Here is an 18380-nt window from a genome sequence, read left to right on the forward strand (position 1 = left end):
GGAGGTGGTGGGGCTTAAGTCCGCAGACCCACGGTTGCTCTTAAACCTGGAACTCCGAGGGAGTCACCCGGGAAGCTCTGCAAAGTTCTGTGCCGGGCCCTACCCCAGACTTTCTGATTTAATTCTTGTGGAGTGAGGCCCAGCATTGGGTAAGACTTTCCACGTGATTCCAAAGTTTCAGCCAAGAGTTGAAAATCAAAGTCGTAAGGAAGTTGACCTTGAAGTTGTTTCACAGGGCAATGCCACCAAAGAGCTAGCCGATAAAAATGGAACTTACTGAACCAGGGTCAAACTGGGCTCTCAAGTTGCCCTTTCCTGCTTTTGTGAAAGAAAAATAATGAAAGGATGTTCCTTGTCGATGAATATTTGTTCTCAGCCGCTCTCATTTAAATGCCTCTTATTTTCCTGTCCCCCCCGCCTGATGCATTTTCAAGCCACTGTATTCTCTTTTTCCATTATTTTTTACATCCCGTTCTCATTTGACCTAATGGTATCGATTTTAGTTATACTTTCCCTTATCTTATTTTTGCTGCTAATTTACTTCTCCATGCTACTAAATGCTGAATCATTCCCTCTCCTATTTCTCTTCTCTCTTGCCCTCTTCATTCTTTTTAAGCCTCTGTGTAATTTAATGAAAGGAACAGACAATAAGACGTCAGAAAAAAAGAAAACACACACAAAACGAGTGTTACATTCACGTTCTCTCTGTCTCTCTCCATTTCCTGAATGGGTTACTGTAGTGCTGCTTTTATTTAAGACCCTTTAGAAATATTGTCATTAATCTATAATAAAACCCACCAGGAAGGCAGCAGTAGGAAGGAAGTTACAGTATTTCTCTTACTGTGGCTGCAAAATCTATTTTTAGTGTTCTGATCTCTGCTTAGCAAAATGAAGTAGAGTGGTTGTTTTTACCAGTTTAAAGTAAGAAAATATTGATGTAAAGATAATCGAATAGAATAATAATAAAACAAGAATCAAAGAACCAAAATGAAGAAAGGGAAAGTTTTTTAAAAAGAAAACTAATGTAATCATTAAATATAATGCTTAATCAGAGCAAAAGCACTACAAGGAAGACGGCCTCAGCCACTCTAATTTAAATGCCCTTTATTTAATTATACTGAACATTTTTACAGGGATTGGTATTTGGAATTTATAGAAGCTGAAATCAGTGATCTCAGATAGCATTAACTGGGAAGTTATCCTGAAGGTGGCAGGCTGCTCCAAGATTTCTATCTTTGATACTTTTAAGCATGCTTGTGATTCAGGGCTTTTTAGGCACGGTATTTCTATTTCTATGGGTGCTAAGAAATTTTAATCTGCCTCATTATGTCTATGTGCTTTAATCATGGTAGCAATTCGACTCACTGCCTGTTAAAATATTTTAAAAGTGAAAATCTCATTTTCATAGAAATTCCACCGAACTTCGGGCAGCATGAAAAAGTAATGTTAGAAGTGACTGTCAGGACAGTAGGGATTACAATATGAAATAATTATTTGAATTCACACATTCCAGTAGAGCTTGGATTCAACATTGAAAGAGCTTCCAGCATGTTTCAGCTGCTTTGCCTGATCCTGGCCCAGTGCTGCTCAGGCCCTCAAATTGCAAAACAGAAGGCAGATGCACTCCATCAGAAACTCACAATTGGCTGTCACCCTTTGGGAATCATGGAAATAAAACCTGAACCATAAATGCATAATTCCAGCTCTTCCTGTCAAAACATATAAATTAACAGGAACTCTGAACTTAAGAACTCCTGTTGGGCTTATGTTAAGGATTGAAGTCAGATCCCCAAGGAAAGTATAACTAGGATGCTGCTTAGAATGAAGCTTCCATCTGAGTGGAGTATTATGATGCATATATATGGCTGAATATCTTAAGATACTAATAAAATAAACCCAGGGTCTTGACAACACATTAGAATGTAAATTCCGAGGACAGAACTTTTGTCTGTTTTGTTCACTGCTGTATCCAACACATTGAACAGAGCTAGTACACAGTAGGTACTAAACAATTATCAAATAAAGGTCAAATGAACTGAAAGACAAGTAGGATCCCTGAGCTGGAGTCCAGACCCCGGACAAGTTCTGTCTGCCTGAACACTAGCCCTGCTTCCAGAAGTGAGTCCTTATGCAAGTAACTTAATCTGGTTGAACACACTTTGCTCATCTTAAAATTGGGATAACAGTAATCACCTAAGGGGTTTTACACAGATTAAAAATATGTGTCTAGTACAATGCCCAGCTCAGAATCTGATGTTCAATATTTGCATCGTTTTTCATTTTTCGGAGGCGAAGGGAGCAGTTTGAAAAAGGACACATATTCTGAAGCTCTGGTGAATAGGTGAATGAAAGTGATAAAAAAAATTTGAGATTACAGTAAGACTCATGTTCTTCAATAATTAATTTTTTTAAATTAAAAATGCTAAATTTGATTTTTATTTGCTGATTAGCATGCTCAGCACACGTGGTGGCATTGTTAGATTTATTAAGGTTGGAATATGGGTGGGAATCATTAGCTCTGGGGCATAAAATGCCACCTGCCTGTGCCTGACATTGGCCACAAAAATAGTCCCCACTTTGTTTCCCTCTGCCCTCATGTCTTTCTCTCTGCCTAGACTTTTACCATTGGGTACTCCTTCTTTTGAACATAATTCAACATTATTCTGCGTTCTCCAAAGGATTACAGTAGCTAAACCCAGGTGACAGTTGGCTCAAGGGGCCCGGGACAGCCCTCAGAGGTTTCATCAATCAAATCTCAACCACTAGTGAGGAGTGTAACAGATTTATGGAGGAATGACTTATTCTGGCAGAGGTTCTGGTGTTCAGGCAGAGAGAACCTCTCCAGGGCCTGGATTCCAGATTAGAAACCAGAGAATTTGTAGGAGTCCAACTGAAGTAATTTACAAGGTTCCCAAGTTTGGCCAATTTCATAGTGATGCTGTGTTTTGGGTCTGTAAAACCTAGAATACTGGGAGCGGGGGGTAGTGCCGCAAACTCAAAACCAAAACAAACTAGGCTTTGTGCAGATCCAGTATTCATATTGAGGAACACTGGGTCTCAGATTAGAAATTAGAATGATCAACCAGCAATTATGCCCAGATGCCTGCTTTGTGGTTACTGCACTTATGACTTTTGTCATTGTATTCATTTGTATTCATTTCCCATTGCTGCTAGCAAATTACCGCAAATGGTTTAAAACAAAACAATTTATTATCTTACAGTTCTGGAGGTCAGAAGTCCAAAATGAGTTTTTAAGGATAAAATCAAGGTGTCAGCAGAGATATATTCCTCCTGGATGCCTTTTTTTTTTTTTTTTAAATGGGGAAGGGGTTTTTCTAGAGACTTCTCTCATTTCTTGGCAGCCAGCAGTTGCATCACTTCATTGTCACATTTCCTTCTCTGTGACTTTCCTACCTCCCTCTTTCCATTGTAACACCTTATGATTACATTGGACCTGCGTGGATAATCCAGGATAATCTCCCCATCTCAAGATCCTTGATTCAGTCACATTTGTAAAGTGCATTTTGCTATGTAAGGTAGCATTTGCAGGTTCAGGGATTAAGAGATAGACATTTTTGGAAGGCTTATTGTTTTGTTCACTACAGTCATCAACTTTAGATGATGGTTTGCTGCACAGATCATGCCATCACCCAGATATTAAGCCCAGTATCCATTAGCTCTTCTTCCTGATTCTCTCCCTCTCCCACCCTCCGACCTCCAACAGGCTCCGGTGTTTGTTGTTCCCCCTCCATGTGTGTATGTGTTCTCATCATTTAGCTCCCACTTACAAGTGAGAACATGCAGTATTTGGTTTTCTGTTCCTGTGTTAGTTTGCTAAGGATAATGGCCTCCAGCTCCATCCATGTCCCTGCAAAGGACATGATCTTGTTCCTTTTTATGGCTTCATAGTATTCTATGGTGCATATGTACCACATTTTCTTTATCCAGTCTATCACTGATGGACAGTTAGGTTGATTCCATGTCTTTGCTATTGTGAATAGTGCTGCAATGAACATACACGTGCATATGTCTTTTTATTAATAATAGAACAATTTATATTCCTTTAAGTATATACCCAGTAATGGGATTGTGGGTTTGAATAGTATTTCTGCCTCTAGGATTCTGGGGAATTGCCACAGTATCTTCCACAATGGTTGAACTAATTTACACTCCCACCAATAGTGTAAAAGTATTTCTTTTTCTCCACAACCTTGCCAGCATCTGTTTGGTTTTTTTTTCACATTTTAATAATAGCCATTCTGACTGGTGTGGGATGCTATCTCATTGTGGTTTTGATTTGCATTTCTCTAAGGATCAGTGATATTGAGCTTTTTTTCATATGTTTGTTGGCTGCATGTATGTTTTATTTTGAGAAGTGTCTGGGCATGTTCTTTGCCTACTTTTTAATGGGATTGTTTGTTTATTTCTTGTAAATTTGTTTATAGGTGTTGGATACTGGACCTTTGTCAGATGTATGGATTGCAAAAATTTTCTCCCATTCTGTAGGTTGTCTGTTTACTCTGTTGATAGTTTCTTTTGTGTGCAGAGCTCTTTAGTTTAATTAGATCCCATTTGTCAATTTTTGTTTTTGTTGCAATTGCTTTTGGTGTCCTCGTCATGAAATCTTTACCATGCCTGTGTCCTGAATGGTATTGCCTAGGTTTTCTTCTGGGGTTTTCATAGTCTTGGGTTTTACATTTCAGTCTTTAATCCATCTTGAGTTGATTTTTGTGTATGGTGTAAGGAAGGGGTCCAGTTTTAATTTTCTTCATATTTTAGCCAGTTCTCCCAGCAACATTTATTAAATAGGGAATCCTTTCCCCCATTGCTTGTTTTTGTCAGGTTTGTCAAAGATCAAATGATCATAGGTGTGTGGTCTTATTTCTGGGTTCTCTATTCTGTTCCATTGGCCTATGTGTCTGTTCTTGTACCACTACCATGCTGTTTTGGTTACTGTAGCCCTGTAGTACAGTTTGAAGTCAGGTAGTATGTTGCCTCCAGCTTTTTTCTTTCTGTTTAGATAAATCAAAAAATTTCTTTAAAGGACTGAAGATAAAGCACAAATCAACCACATAGAAAACAAACAACAAAAAAAAACAGTTGGTTCTTTGAGAATATAAAATCTGACAAATTCAAGTGAAAATAAAAGAACAAATAAAATACATTAAGAATTTTTTGGAAAGAATATGATCATAAATATAGAGACATTTTTTAAAATTGAAAGAAAATATATATAAATTTATATACAATTATAATACTTAGTCTCATTCCCTTGTGTGACATGCTTCTAGCCAATAGAATATAGCAAATATGAATATAACACAATTGAATAGAAAAGAATAGAATAAGGAATAGATAGATACAGAATAGAATAGATTACGGTCACTCTCATGATTACATTATATAAGACCACCTTAGGAGACAAGAGTGAGGGATTCTCCTGTTGGCTTTGAAGAAGCAAGCTGCCATGTTGTTAGAGGATCTTTGAGAGAACCTGCAAGGAGGCCATATGGCAAGGAACTTCAGGGCCTTTGGGAGGTAAGAGGAGGCCCGATGTGATAGCCCACAAGAAACAGATATCTCAATCCTACCACCATAAGGAACTTAATTTTGCCAATGACCAAGTAAGCCGGGAAGAGTACCCCTGAGCTCCAGAAGTTAAGGCAGTTCAGTCAATCCTATGTAATCATTTCAATGGATTCCCAATATAGATTTGGTTAAATTCAACACCCATTACTAATAATACATTTAGCTAGCAGGGAATAGAAGAAAGCTGCCTTTACTTTATAAAGGGTACAATTCAGAAAATTATGGCAAATATTGTATTGACCAGCTCACAAAGAACAAGAAAAGGAAATAAGAATTATAAATGTTATGTTATTTGTTCTTTTGCAAAATCAGCACTTCTGTCTGCCTAGAAAATTAGAGAGAATCTGTCAAAGACTATTAGATCTAATAAATAAATTTAATAAGGTAGCTGAATAGCTAGCTATCCTACCCATCAGTTAGAAAACATAATGACCAAGGCCCAGGACAATGGCTCACGCCTGTAATCCCAGCACTTTTGGGAGCTTGGGGCAGGCAGATTACCTGAGGTCAGGAGTTTTGAGACCAGCCTGGCCAACATACTAAAACCCCGTCTCTACTACAAATACAAAAATTTTCCAGGCGTGATGGTGCACATCAATAATCCCAGCTGCTCAGGAGGCTGAGGCACAAGAATAGCTTGAACCCAGGAGGCGGAGGTTGCAGTGAGCCAATATCAGGCCACTGTACTCCAGCCTGGGCAACAGAGCAAGACTTTGTCAAAAAAAAAAAGAAAAAGAAAGAAAGAAAATATAATGGTCAAAAAATTTCATGGATGATGACCACAAAAATTATTATGCATCTCGAAATAAACTTTGAAATGTGTGTAAAACTAAAACTTAGTAAACCACAAAAATTATGAAAGAACATAAAGAAACACACATGGCTAGACGTACCAGGTTCCTTGATGCAAAGTCTGAACAGTGTAAAAATGTCAATTATTCAAAAAATTAATCAATTAATTTGATACACTTTCAATTTCAATTAAAATTGTAATAGCATTTTTAATGAAGCTTGATCACTGATAATAAGGTTCATCCAGAAGAGAAAATATGAAAGAATAGCCAATAGATTTTAGAAAAACAGCAATTAGGTAGGACTTACCCTATATCAGAATATTATATAAAACTTTACAGTATGGTATTGATACAGGAATAGGCAAATAAATCAGTAAATATAATAGTGACAAGACCGACGTAATTATGTACAGGGCAACATTTAAAATCACTCTGTGATGTAAGGATATAATTCTTTCCCCATGAACAACTGAATTTCCAACATCATTTATCAGTTTGCTTTTTCCCCTTGCTCTCCATGCCCATTTATAACTATTCCCTGTCTTCTTTCTTCACTCCAGCTTTCCCTGCTGCATCAGTTTGCTTTCATACTGTATCTGTCCCTTCATGTCCCCATGGACTTGCTTTATATGGAATTAAGGAACTCCTCATCATAGCAGTTTTAGTTTGATTCCAATGAGATCTTTTTTTTTTCCATCCATAGCAATTTAATCAATACAACAGTTGTCCATCTTGGCCCCAGCTACAGAAGGTACTCTTGATAATTAGGCACAGGGAAAAAAAAAGTGAAAAGCTGCAAAGAACAAGCAAATACTCAAGAAATCATTTTCATTTCAAAGATTATGAAAGATTATGAAAATAAAGAATATAGAACAGGGAATTCCAGAAGGACCCCAGAAAAGATGTGAAAAGTAAGTTGTAACCAAAGCATTTTACCTTAACTGGTAAACCCAACTCAATAACTCCAGAGCTAGGGTCTGTGTTTGTTCTCTCCATCTGTCTGGTCCTTTCTCCCTTTGTAACTGTCTCTGATTCTTTTCTTAGCAGCCATGGTGTAACATAATGATTACTAACTGGCTTGGCATCAGACAAACCTGCATCTGAATCTTGGTTCTATCACTTCCTGACTGCATAATTTTGTGGTAAGCTCTTTAAATTTTCTGGTATTCAGTTTCTTTATCTGTAAAATGGAAATATAACAATACTACTTATTTCATAGGGTTGTTGTGAGATATGATCCATTTGAAAGCATAAGGCTTGTCATACAGTAAACATTCAAAAACTATTAGCTATTATTCTTTTCTATAACAAAATACTAATATAATAGGAAACATTTTAATAATTATAGTTTAGGTTTGACTGGCACTTTATGGCTTAGAAGTTAGTATCTTCAGATTCCTTATTCATTAATACATTATTGCAATACTCTGTAGTATTATACCCAACTATACATATTTAAGAGAACCATTTAGCTGCCTGAGGCTGTTTTTAAAATGGTGAAGGATACTCTGGGAAGTATATGAAGTGTCCTTGCTCATAGACGTTTTGGATTAGTTTCTTATTGTCAGTCCGTGACCTTGCAGGCACAGCTCTGCCTTTTTATTCTGGTAGTCCCACCTTTTGTTAGCTTCTGTCTCCATTGTCTCTAGGAATCGCACACAGCCACCCCTAAGCATCAGTGCACACAGCCCTCTGCCGAGTTTCATTTCTGTTGGATGTGACACTGTTAGGTGAGGCAGGGAGGCAGGTGTGGTAGACAGAAGTCTATGACCCCCAATGACCCTAAACAGGGAACCCAGTTAAGCCTGCTTTGGACTTCTAACCTACAGAACCATAGAATAATAAACAGATATTGTTTTAAGCCTCTAAGTTTGTAGTGATTAGTTGTGAAGCAATAGAAAATGAATACAGCAAGAATAAAGTTGGGGATTAAGAGGGTGGTGGAATGAAGAGGGATGGGTAAAGAGACAGGGAGAATGGGATGTAGCTATTATAGGAGTCACTGCAGGTCAGGTGGTGGTAGAGGTCTTAAAATGATCGGACAGAGTCTGGTTTTTATTTTCTATGAGTGAAGGTCTCTTGAGTGGAAATTAGAGAGCCATAGGTCTCTCTTAGAAAGATGACTGACAGCTACATAAAGGATGTTTTGGAAGAGAAAGAGAGACCAGGTAAGGTGCTGTTATTCTCATCCATGTGGGAGGTTAAGTTTTTTGGTCCAATTTTCTTAGGGATATCTATTTAATAAGAGGTCTTTGTAGTGGCACTGCTTAGATATGACTTCCACTTGAGCTGGACAGATAGACAGCAACAGTAACCTAAATAGTGGGATTTGAGATTCAGAGGCTGAATAAGTATAGTCATCTATTTTAATATTCTCATTCCACTCTTGGTGTAGTCAATCTTTTTTAGAGCTTTTGATTCCATAGAAGCTCAGGATGTATGGATGCAATCTTGTTCACTTAGAGGTTCCCAACCCATAACCATGGGCACAGTAGCTCTTATATGTCCAGAGAAGGCTTCCAGAGAAGTCTCCAGAGAAGGCTAAAAATATGAGGTCTGTCTACAGCTCTCAGCAGTGTGATCTAGTAAAAGAGTATGTGAAGTTCCCATTTTCATCAAAAAGATAATTCATGTACCTAGCTAGCTGCATTTTGATAAGCGGTTTTAATATATTTACTGTAAGAAATTATAAGTATTTATGCAAGTCAGAGAGAGTCTTGTTATTTAGCAATGTAGCTTTGTTAGAAATCTAATGGTAGTCTTTTAAAAAATAACTTTTGATTATGAAAATTTCAAACATATTTAAATGTATAGAGTTTAGTACAACAAATCTCCATGTACTCTTCATCCAGTATCCATAATTACCAATTTATAGCAAATCTAATTTCTTCTATATACTTTCCCATTTTCTACCTCCCTAGTCATTATTTTTAAAAAATCCTTCTTTTAGTGATACATCTTCTTATTCTAAGGACATCTTACCAAAGACAAGGACTGCTCTTTTAAAACATAACCACAAAATAACATTAGTCTTGTTCAAAGAGCTGTGAATGAGAAAAAGGTACAGATTTTTGGATGGGTTCACACTCAGAAATTTTTTAAGTGTTTTCAGTGAATTTGAGCAATAAAGTCATAATGTGATTGCTAAACACTTTATGTACAGGAAGCTCTTGAAACTATGTTTCACTCTACTCAGCACACCGCCTGTGGGCTTCCCTTTCACCAGTTTCTTACCCCTAAAAGGCCACATTGTTTACTGCTCATCAGAAGAGTGACTCTGTGACCTTAGGATGCCACAGCTTAACTCGCCCAGCTCATTTCTTTATCAATTCCTGGTAAAAGGTCATTTTTGTTTTAACTGGTTGGTTGAGTCAGATGGTAAGTGAAATATGATTCATGTGTATAACAGCTTCCCATCCCAGCTCCTTTGCCAGCCCCTAACTCCACCCCTCAAATCAAAGTTCTGCTTAGCGCTCAAGATGTACAACTAATAGCTCTTCTTTGTATGTGAATGACTAGTTAATTTTCCATCTTCTAACTCAGAAACCTATAGAACAGACCAAAGATACATGGACTCATAAATAGTGGACACCTGGGGGAAAAGAGTTCTAGACCAAGAGAACAGAAACTACAAAGGCTCTGAGGCAGAAGCGTGCTTGACATTGTACTCATGTGTACTGGTGTTGTGCCTTCTATAATAGCTAAACCAGAAAACCCCCAAAAGGATCACAGGGCAGCAAAGCTACCAATGGTAGAGTTGTGTATCTGAGACTCAGAAAATATACTCCTTGATAGTGTACAAGGGAAATAGGAGGAAATTTCAAGATGAGTGAAAGGTTTCTTATGTCATGGTAGCCCAGGGTACAAAAGTACAAGCTGATGATAATTAACATCAAGAAATATTCCTAGAAAAGAAACATACCAAAACCTTGCCACACACAGAGGTGTTCAAGAATAAATGTATACTTGTAATGATAAAACTGGGCTCGCCTAATGATTTGGCGGGATTCATTTGTGAGACACATAAAAAATGTCACATGAATGTTATTAACAGGGTTCTGCCACATGCACACCCCTCTGCATTTATAGTAGTGAATCAGAATGCTTGGAATCATGCATCATCCTACACTTCTGGATATTCCCATCCACTAGATTCTTACCAAAAAGCAAGATGAAAAGAAAAAAAGACCAAAGCTTCTTCCTCTATCTCACTTAAAACATGGCAGTAATAATTTGAGCTATGGAGTTGATCACTTTGAATTATAGGATGCTAGTTAGAACTTAGACATCATCTAGGATAATCAGCTCATTTTTCAATGAACAACTGTCCACTGTCCGCACCCCCCTCCCTTTACTGCCCTATCCTCTCGCCACTGTCCTGCCCCCTCCCCTTCACCAGTTTCCGGTGCTGACTCTTAACATGCCTCCTGCTTGCTCCCAGCCAGCTCTCCCAGGATGAGTTCTGCTGCACAAGAAGACCAAAGCTTCATACTTGTGCCTATTTGAATTCTACCGTTTGGGGATATGCTTTGTTCTTTTGTTGAAACCAGGAGAAACTGAATGAACACTGCAGCAAAAAAGAGGGTCCATTTGAAGGGTATAGAGACCTGATAAAGGAAGACTGGACCTTTTACAAGGGCAGCTCCAGGGATCTAAGCAGCAGAAGGGCTAAGATACTACCATTCAAGCACTGAAGACCAGCTGACTTCTGCTGCTGGATTTTTTTCTACTCCAGATTTAAATTATCAGACAAGAGGGATACCAATTGACCTGCCTTGGGTCAAGTGCCTATCCTTTGGTAGGGATAGAGAATTCGGCATCTCTATCAGAACCACATGGAAGTGAGGATGGTAAAGATAGACAGAAAAAAGATAGAAGATAGAAGAGAAAAACACTTCTGTCAACTCCTAAAATTAACTGCTGTGTTCTGGAATTTTGCATGTGTGTCACGAAGGCTTATTTTTGGACCTTCTTTCTGTCTTGGGACCCAGTTTTTAGATTCAGCAATCTTGTGTGATTGGTCTTGATTTTGGTTCTGGACTATGCTTTGCAACCCTGCTTATCCCACAGTTTTAGGAAAAGCAAATATACTGCTACTCTGCTCACGCTGTTGTGGGTTAGTCTTTAGCAAAGGCGGTCAAAGGCACTCCCATCTCTTAGCTCCATAATGGACAAGTTGAGCAGAAACAGACTCAGCAGAGATAGGGGAAACTTTGCCTAAGATGCTACAGATGGTTAGAGGCAGGTTCAGGACTAGAACTCAGGTATACTGATTTCCCATCCAGTGCTCTTTCCTTCTGTAGTAATTATTTCCAGTCCAACATTTGAGAGCTAACCAGAAAAGGAGAATAGAGTTACTGCCAGAACATCAGCACATTCAGAAGAGTTTGAAAGCGTGTGCCTTTTTGTGTGCAGAGATTGTGATTTGAACACATTAAAAATTAGAAATAGAATGTCAGCAGTCGTGTCCTGCTGGTATTGTAAAAAATCTTAAGAAGATGGATGGTAGTTTTGAAATAGAAGATTTAAAGAACTTTGTACTTTGCACTTTTCCACACATGTGACAGGTGGGAAAGGAAAAGTGGCAGGAGGAAGACTGTCACGCATTCAGAGACAAGTTTCACACAGCCGGCTTTGGAGGTGAGCCAGATTACTGGACTGCAGCTCTATTATGAGGTGTCACTTTCTCTAAACCCATAACAATGCCTTTCACTTTGGGAGTGGGCGCTGTAGCTGGCTCTCACATTTACCATTGACTGCTCCACTACCCGCAACACACCCTATTTTGGAATCTCCTTCATTTGGAAACAGGGAGTGGCACAGGGAAGGCCCACATATGACCTCCCTGTTTTTAATAACCCCATCCCCAGGGAAAAAGAATGAGAAAGATTCCAACAGAAGATAAAGCAAAAAAAAAAAAAAAAAAAATTAGACAAAATTTATCTGTCTCTGTGGCTGTGTCAGAGAGGACACACAAAGGGGAAGATCCAAGGATGTGTTTATATGATGGAGGAAAGAAGGGCTTGCTCCCTTGTTCATGAGAGAAAATAGTACTGCAGCATTGTGTATGAGCACTCTCATTTGTGTTTATTATTTTTACATTTTCAGTCTTCCCAACTATATGTGGAGCGGTATCATTAACACTCGCCTCCACATATCTACAGCACTTCATATCGTGATTTGCAAACTGTATATGCTTAATTGTACTTAATTTGCAAACTGTATATGCTTGTTGCTGAGAATAAAATACAAGTTTAAAATTTTTGTTGATTTTTAAAATCAATTGTATCTTAATGGAAGTTACTGAGTTACTCCTCAATTTCTGTTGCATTTCCACACATAATCCTTTAAGCCTTTTAGGTAAATCCTCAGTATTAATAAGAATATGATTTTAATCTGGATTACCATGAGGCAATTAGATTTGGCATGCAGTTTGTTGATAAAATAAGAGAACCATAAAAGTAGAAGCAGCACAAGCTTTGACACTCCAGGGAGTATTTTCCAGGATAATGAATTGCCAATTTTATTTTAAATACCATTATTTACCAAAATTATAGTTATATTCAGTATATATCATAAATTCTATGTGAATATGTATTGTAAAATGAACATAGTTAATTGTGTAAATAACATAATAATACATATCTATATTTTAAGTATCTTTTTAAAACTGTACAACTAGTGCTTTGATATTCTGAATTAGTTTTCTAGGGTTGCCGTAAGAAAGTACCACAAACTGGGGGGTTTAAACAACAGAACTTTATTCTCTCACAGTTCTGGAGGCTGGGAGTTCAATATCCAGCTGCCAGGATGGCATAGTTCTGGTGTGGGCCCTCTTCTGAGTTGCTGACTGCAAATTCTCTTTGTATCTTCCACTTTCCTGATAGAAAATCTTGACGTCTCTTGTGAAGAAAAAGACTTCCGTGCACATACAGGCTACTGCATCCTGCGCTACCCTCAGTCCTGCAGCCTGACCCATTCTCCTTCCTGAGGGACCTAGAACCAACTCAAGCATTTTCAACTTCCGCCATGGTTCTCATTGGTTTTAGCTCTTTACAAACAATAAGCTTCTCAATCAGTTGTCTATTCTTTGACCTTTTATTCCACAGTTTTTTGCCCACCAGCATTTAACTGTGGTCAAATCTCCTCCAGTGCTGTCTCCTCTACCTTCTACCCTGAATCTCTTCTCCTGTCAAAGTCAAACTTCTTGAAAGAATTAATTCTTATTTTCACTTCCCTGCCTCCCATTTACTCCTCAGCCCAGGGCAAGTAGCTTTTGATTTCTACCACTTTAAAGAAAGTACTGCAAAGCACAACATAAAGCTCAAACTGCTAAATCCAATAAACATTTTCTTTGGTCTTTTTCTTACTTATTACTCAGCAGTATTTGACAAAATTGGCCATGCCCTTCTTTTTGAAATGTTCTTTTTCCATATATCTCCCTGGTCGGTCCTTCTTTTTTTTTTTTTTTTTTTTTTTTTTGTGGCTGCCACTCCTCCATTTGCCCCTTAAATACAGATTTCCTCCATGCTTTGTCCTAGGCTCTTGGCTCTCCTCACTCTGCACCCTCTCTCTGAGTAATCTCTTCCTGTTGCTGGCTTCAATTTCCATCTTATTTTGATGATTCCCAAATCTATCACTTCAGCCATCTGCTTTATAGACATGTCTTCCCAGAAGTCCTACAGGCCTTTCAGACGTAATGTTCTGAATCTGAACTCACCATCTTCCCTCCACAAACCTGCTCTTTCTCCTGTGTCCCTTAGCTCAGTGGTGGCCATCACCTCCTCCCTAGGTGTCCAAGGCAGAACACTGGCAGCATCCTCAACTCTTAATCCCTTCCCATTCCTGACTTTCATCTCCTTCCTGGATTTCACCCTCCTCACTGGCTTTCCTCCCTCTGCTCCCATACAGAGGCTGCAGTGGTGCTTTAAAGTAAGCCAACTTGCTCATCACCCTGATTAACAACCAAACAAATAAACCCTGCTTCTCAGTTTGTGTTTTCTCTGTAGCTTCCATATTTCATCACTCTCCCCTTGCATCTTTAGTCAATAAGTTTCCTCTTTTCCTAGCACCCATTGTGATTCTTCCTGTGTTGCTGCCTTTACTGGAATACTCGTTTCTCCATTATCCCTTAAAATGGCAAACTCCTACTCTCTCAGCTCTTCCCCTGGCTGTGAGACTTGGGATAAGTTAACTTAGCTATGCTTCAGTTTCCTCTTAAGTAAAATAGGGATAATACTAATAATATTTGCTCCATGAGTGTTAGAAAAACCAAATGAAAGAAAATATGCTTAGGACTTAAACTGAAACATACGAGGTACTCGATAAGTATTAGCTATTATTATTATTATTACTTATTGGACTCTGTTTATATGTCACTTTATCCAGGACTCCTTGCCTGACCTGGAAAATCTCAGTGAGGAGACCCTCCTAACTACTTCCGTGATCCAGTTCCTCTGCATTGTAATTGCTGCTTATTTGTCTGTCTGCTCCTCTCCCTACCACCTGCACATATGCCCTTCTCACCAAGGTAGCCTGTAAGCCCTGCGGGAGAAGGAACCATAACTATCAGTTTTACTGTGGTATTCATATTCCTAGGAGAAGCTCACAGTTTTTTGTTGTCTGAATGAATATAGATGCAAAATTATTTCAACGTTTGATTGCTCTGTTTCTGCTAAGTCACCACTTTCTGAACCAGCTCTGAAGTGCTTGAACTCTTATCAAGCATGGGATTTGTGGCTATGTATAATCTTGCTAAGATTAGAAAGGACTATTAATGAGGTATAGCCTTTTTGACAGTACTGTCCAGTTTAGGTACATCATAACTCCAATTAGTCTTGGCAACACCTCAGCAACTAATAAACTGAATTCTGCATATCCTACTTGACAGCAGAAGCTAGTTAGACAAATTATGGTCTATCTTGTATTGGCATTTGTCTGGGAGACCCAGACTAACTGCAATAACCAATCACTGTCTTTGAAACGTAATGTAGGTCCCAGCTTGACTGTTAGCAGCACTTACTTTAAATTGATACATACCCAGTGGTTTGCTGGCACATGTTTAATACCTGGCTCTCAGGGGAAAAGCCCTAATTTTGGTGTTTGCTCATTTTCATGGTGTAAACAGTCCTACCTTGACTGATGTCAATGTGACATTGCCCAATTCCTGAAATTTTACCAATAACTTTTTGCATGTGGTGCAAGCAGGCTCCAGCACACTGCAGTCTAGATGGGTCAGTAGGGAGACTAGGTGAGCTTTACTTTCATGAATAAGAAATTATCTTAAGAACATGAGAGTTAACTTTTCATAGTTGGAGAAAAATTTTGAAACAAAGTAATGATTCTGAGAGTGGCCTGGATCAGAATATTGCCAGGCTTTCCCTTAACATATGTGCACCTCAATAACTAGGGCTCTCCTCCTGCAGGCCAGGCTGGCACTGTCCCCTCCATCATGGGGAAAGGGAGTGGTAATGTCCATGTCCTAATTCTTGAAGTCTATGGATAGATTATATTACCTGACGAAGGAGAATTAAGACTGCAGATGGAATTAATGTTGTAAATCAGCTGGCTTTAAAGTAGAGAGGTTATCCTGGATTATCCAGGGGACTCAATGTAATGAGAAGCGTCCTTAAAAGTGGAAGAGAGAGGCAGAAAAGGGAGAACAGATAAATGGCAGCATGAGAAGGATTTAGCCTAATGATCCTGGCTTTGAAGAAAGGGGGGGAACCTACAAGCAAAAAAGGGTGGATGACCTCTAGAAGCTGGCAGAGAGGCACAGAAATAGTGTCACTAGAGCCATCCCAAAGAAACTGAGCCTGGCTGACATCCTGATATTAGCCCAGTGAGACCCATGCTAGATTTCTAACCTACAGAACTGTAATATAATACATTTGTATTTGTCTTGTTTTGAGCCTCTGTATTTGAGATAACTCGTTATGACAGGAAACTAATACAACATGGTATCACTGTTGATCACTACCAAAAATCCTCTGTACTTGTTAAGTCCTTGCTTAAGTTTGACTTTTTATCTAGTGGGCTCCAAATTATTGGCTCTGCAGCCTTAACTGTAATTCTGCTTCTGGTCCTTTGGTCTTAGTAATTGCATTTGATGTTGCTAGCATTTGAAATGTGGCTTTACCAAATAGATTATGCTTTGTCTACCTCCCTGCACTATTGCCCTTTTAGCAGATCCCCAGACAAGTCACCCTTCATTGTCATGAGGGAGAAGGGGTTTAGCTGGGCATAGCCTCAACACTGCTCCTCTCCTTTCCATTTCCATGGCCCTCACTGTATCCCATGTTCCCAGCACTTACATCCTGGACAATTTCTTTTTCTTTTATTTTTTTTTTAGAGACAGGGTCTCATTATGTTGCCCAGGCTGGAGTGCAGTGGCTATTTATAGATGCAATCCCACAGCTGATCAGCATGGGAGTTTTTACCTGCTCCATTTCTGACCTGGGCTGGTTCACCCCTCCTAGGCAACCTGCTGGTTCCCTGTTCCCAGGAGGTAACCATATTGATGCTGAACTTAGTGCAGACACCCGATCAGCATAGCACACTACAGCCCAGAACCCCTGGGCTGAAGCCATCCTCCCACCTCAGTCTCCGAGTAGCTAGGACTATAGGCACGGACCATTGCGCCCGGCAATCCTGGACAATTTCAATGACCCTTCCTCCAACCCATTAAGAAGGTCAACCCTCCTAAAAAGAAACAACAAGTGTCACTTGTGCCTCCTGACTTAAGTACGAACACTTTGGATTAGCATTTATAACTTCCCATTATTTTGCCCCAACTTTTTCTGAAGGTATTTCTCCAAATTCTTCTACTGAAATTTATAATTTAATCTCAATGGTACCTACAGCTGTTTTGTGTCTTCCTGCTTCTTAACTCATATCCACTCACTACCCATCATCCAACAAATATTTACTGAGTGGTTGCTGTTTTCTAATAGCTGTTCTGGGCATGGTGAAAGGCACAAAAAAAGATAAGACCCTCCAAATGGGCAAGATAATAGCTATGCTATTGCAGATCTCACAACCTAATGAAAGACACATATGAACACAAAATTTCAGTAAAATATGGCAACAGATGATAGCAACACAAGCCACGTGCCCGAGAGCTCAGTGGAAGGAATGGTGTGGCTGTCTTCTTTGTGATTCCCTCCCCAACTTAGAAGCAGCTCTGAGTTAGAGGAAAGAGCACTGATCTTGGGAGATAAAAAGCTGGATTTCAGCCAATTAATTTCTGCAATTAATTTCTTGGCAAATTCAATAAATTGATAAGGTTGTATCCATGAAGCAAAAAAAAAAAAAAAGGGATGGATAATACTCATAGAATTGTATTAAGAGTGACAATTAATAATGCTCTGTAATTGGAAAAGTACTATGTATATATGATTCCATGTTTACCTATGAAAAAGGTCAGAATATGCCACCCCAAAATATGCCACTTTGGCATAAGGATTATTTTGAGCTTAAGGCAATTAAAAGCAGAAAACACGGAAAAAGCTCTTTGCCCTCCCCCATCGGCTTAAAAGCAGGACATAAATTTCCCTTTATAAAGGTGCTCCCCTTTCCTTTCCCAAAAAAGAAAGAGATCAACCATTATCATTAGAGACAGAAAGTGTTAAAACAAAAACTTCAGCTGAATTAAATTAAAAGGAGTTTAATTGAGCAATGAATGATTCACAAATTGGGCAGCCGCCAGAATCACAGCAGATTCAGAGAGACTCCAGAGGTGCCTTGTGGTCAGAACAAATTTATAGACAAAAAGGTAGAGGGACATACAGGAATCGGAAGTGAGATACAGAAACAGCTGGATTGGTTACAGGTTGGCAGTTGCCTTATTTGAACACAGTTTAAACACTCGGCAGTGTATGAGTGGTTGAAATATGGCTGCTAGGATTGGCCAAGACTCAGCTATTGTTATAGGCACATACTCCTAAGTTAGGTTTTCAATCTTGTCTACCTATTAAGTTAGGTCACAGTTCATCCACA

At 38.9% G+C, this 18380-nt stretch overlaps 1 long non-coding RNA gene across 1 annotated transcript; it reads left to right on the forward strand.

The window, feature by feature from the left end:
• The first annotated feature begins 44 nt into the window (after positions 1-44).
• LOC129059998 (uncharacterized) lies at positions 45-12625 on the forward strand. The gene is made up of 3 exons (XR_010140283.1): positions 45-149; positions 7428-7525; positions 10825-12625. It is a non-coding gene; the product is annotated as an uncharacterized LOC129059998 (long non-coding RNA).
• Positions 12626-18380: the final 5755 nt, after the last annotated feature.

The sequence above is a fragment of the Pongo abelii genome, chromosome 5, assembly GCF_028885655.2.
Source record: "Pongo abelii isolate AG06213 chromosome 5, NHGRI_mPonAbe1-v2.0_pri, whole genome shotgun sequence".
Lineage (NCBI taxonomy): Eukaryota > Metazoa > Chordata > Mammalia > Primates > Hominidae > Pongo > Pongo abelii.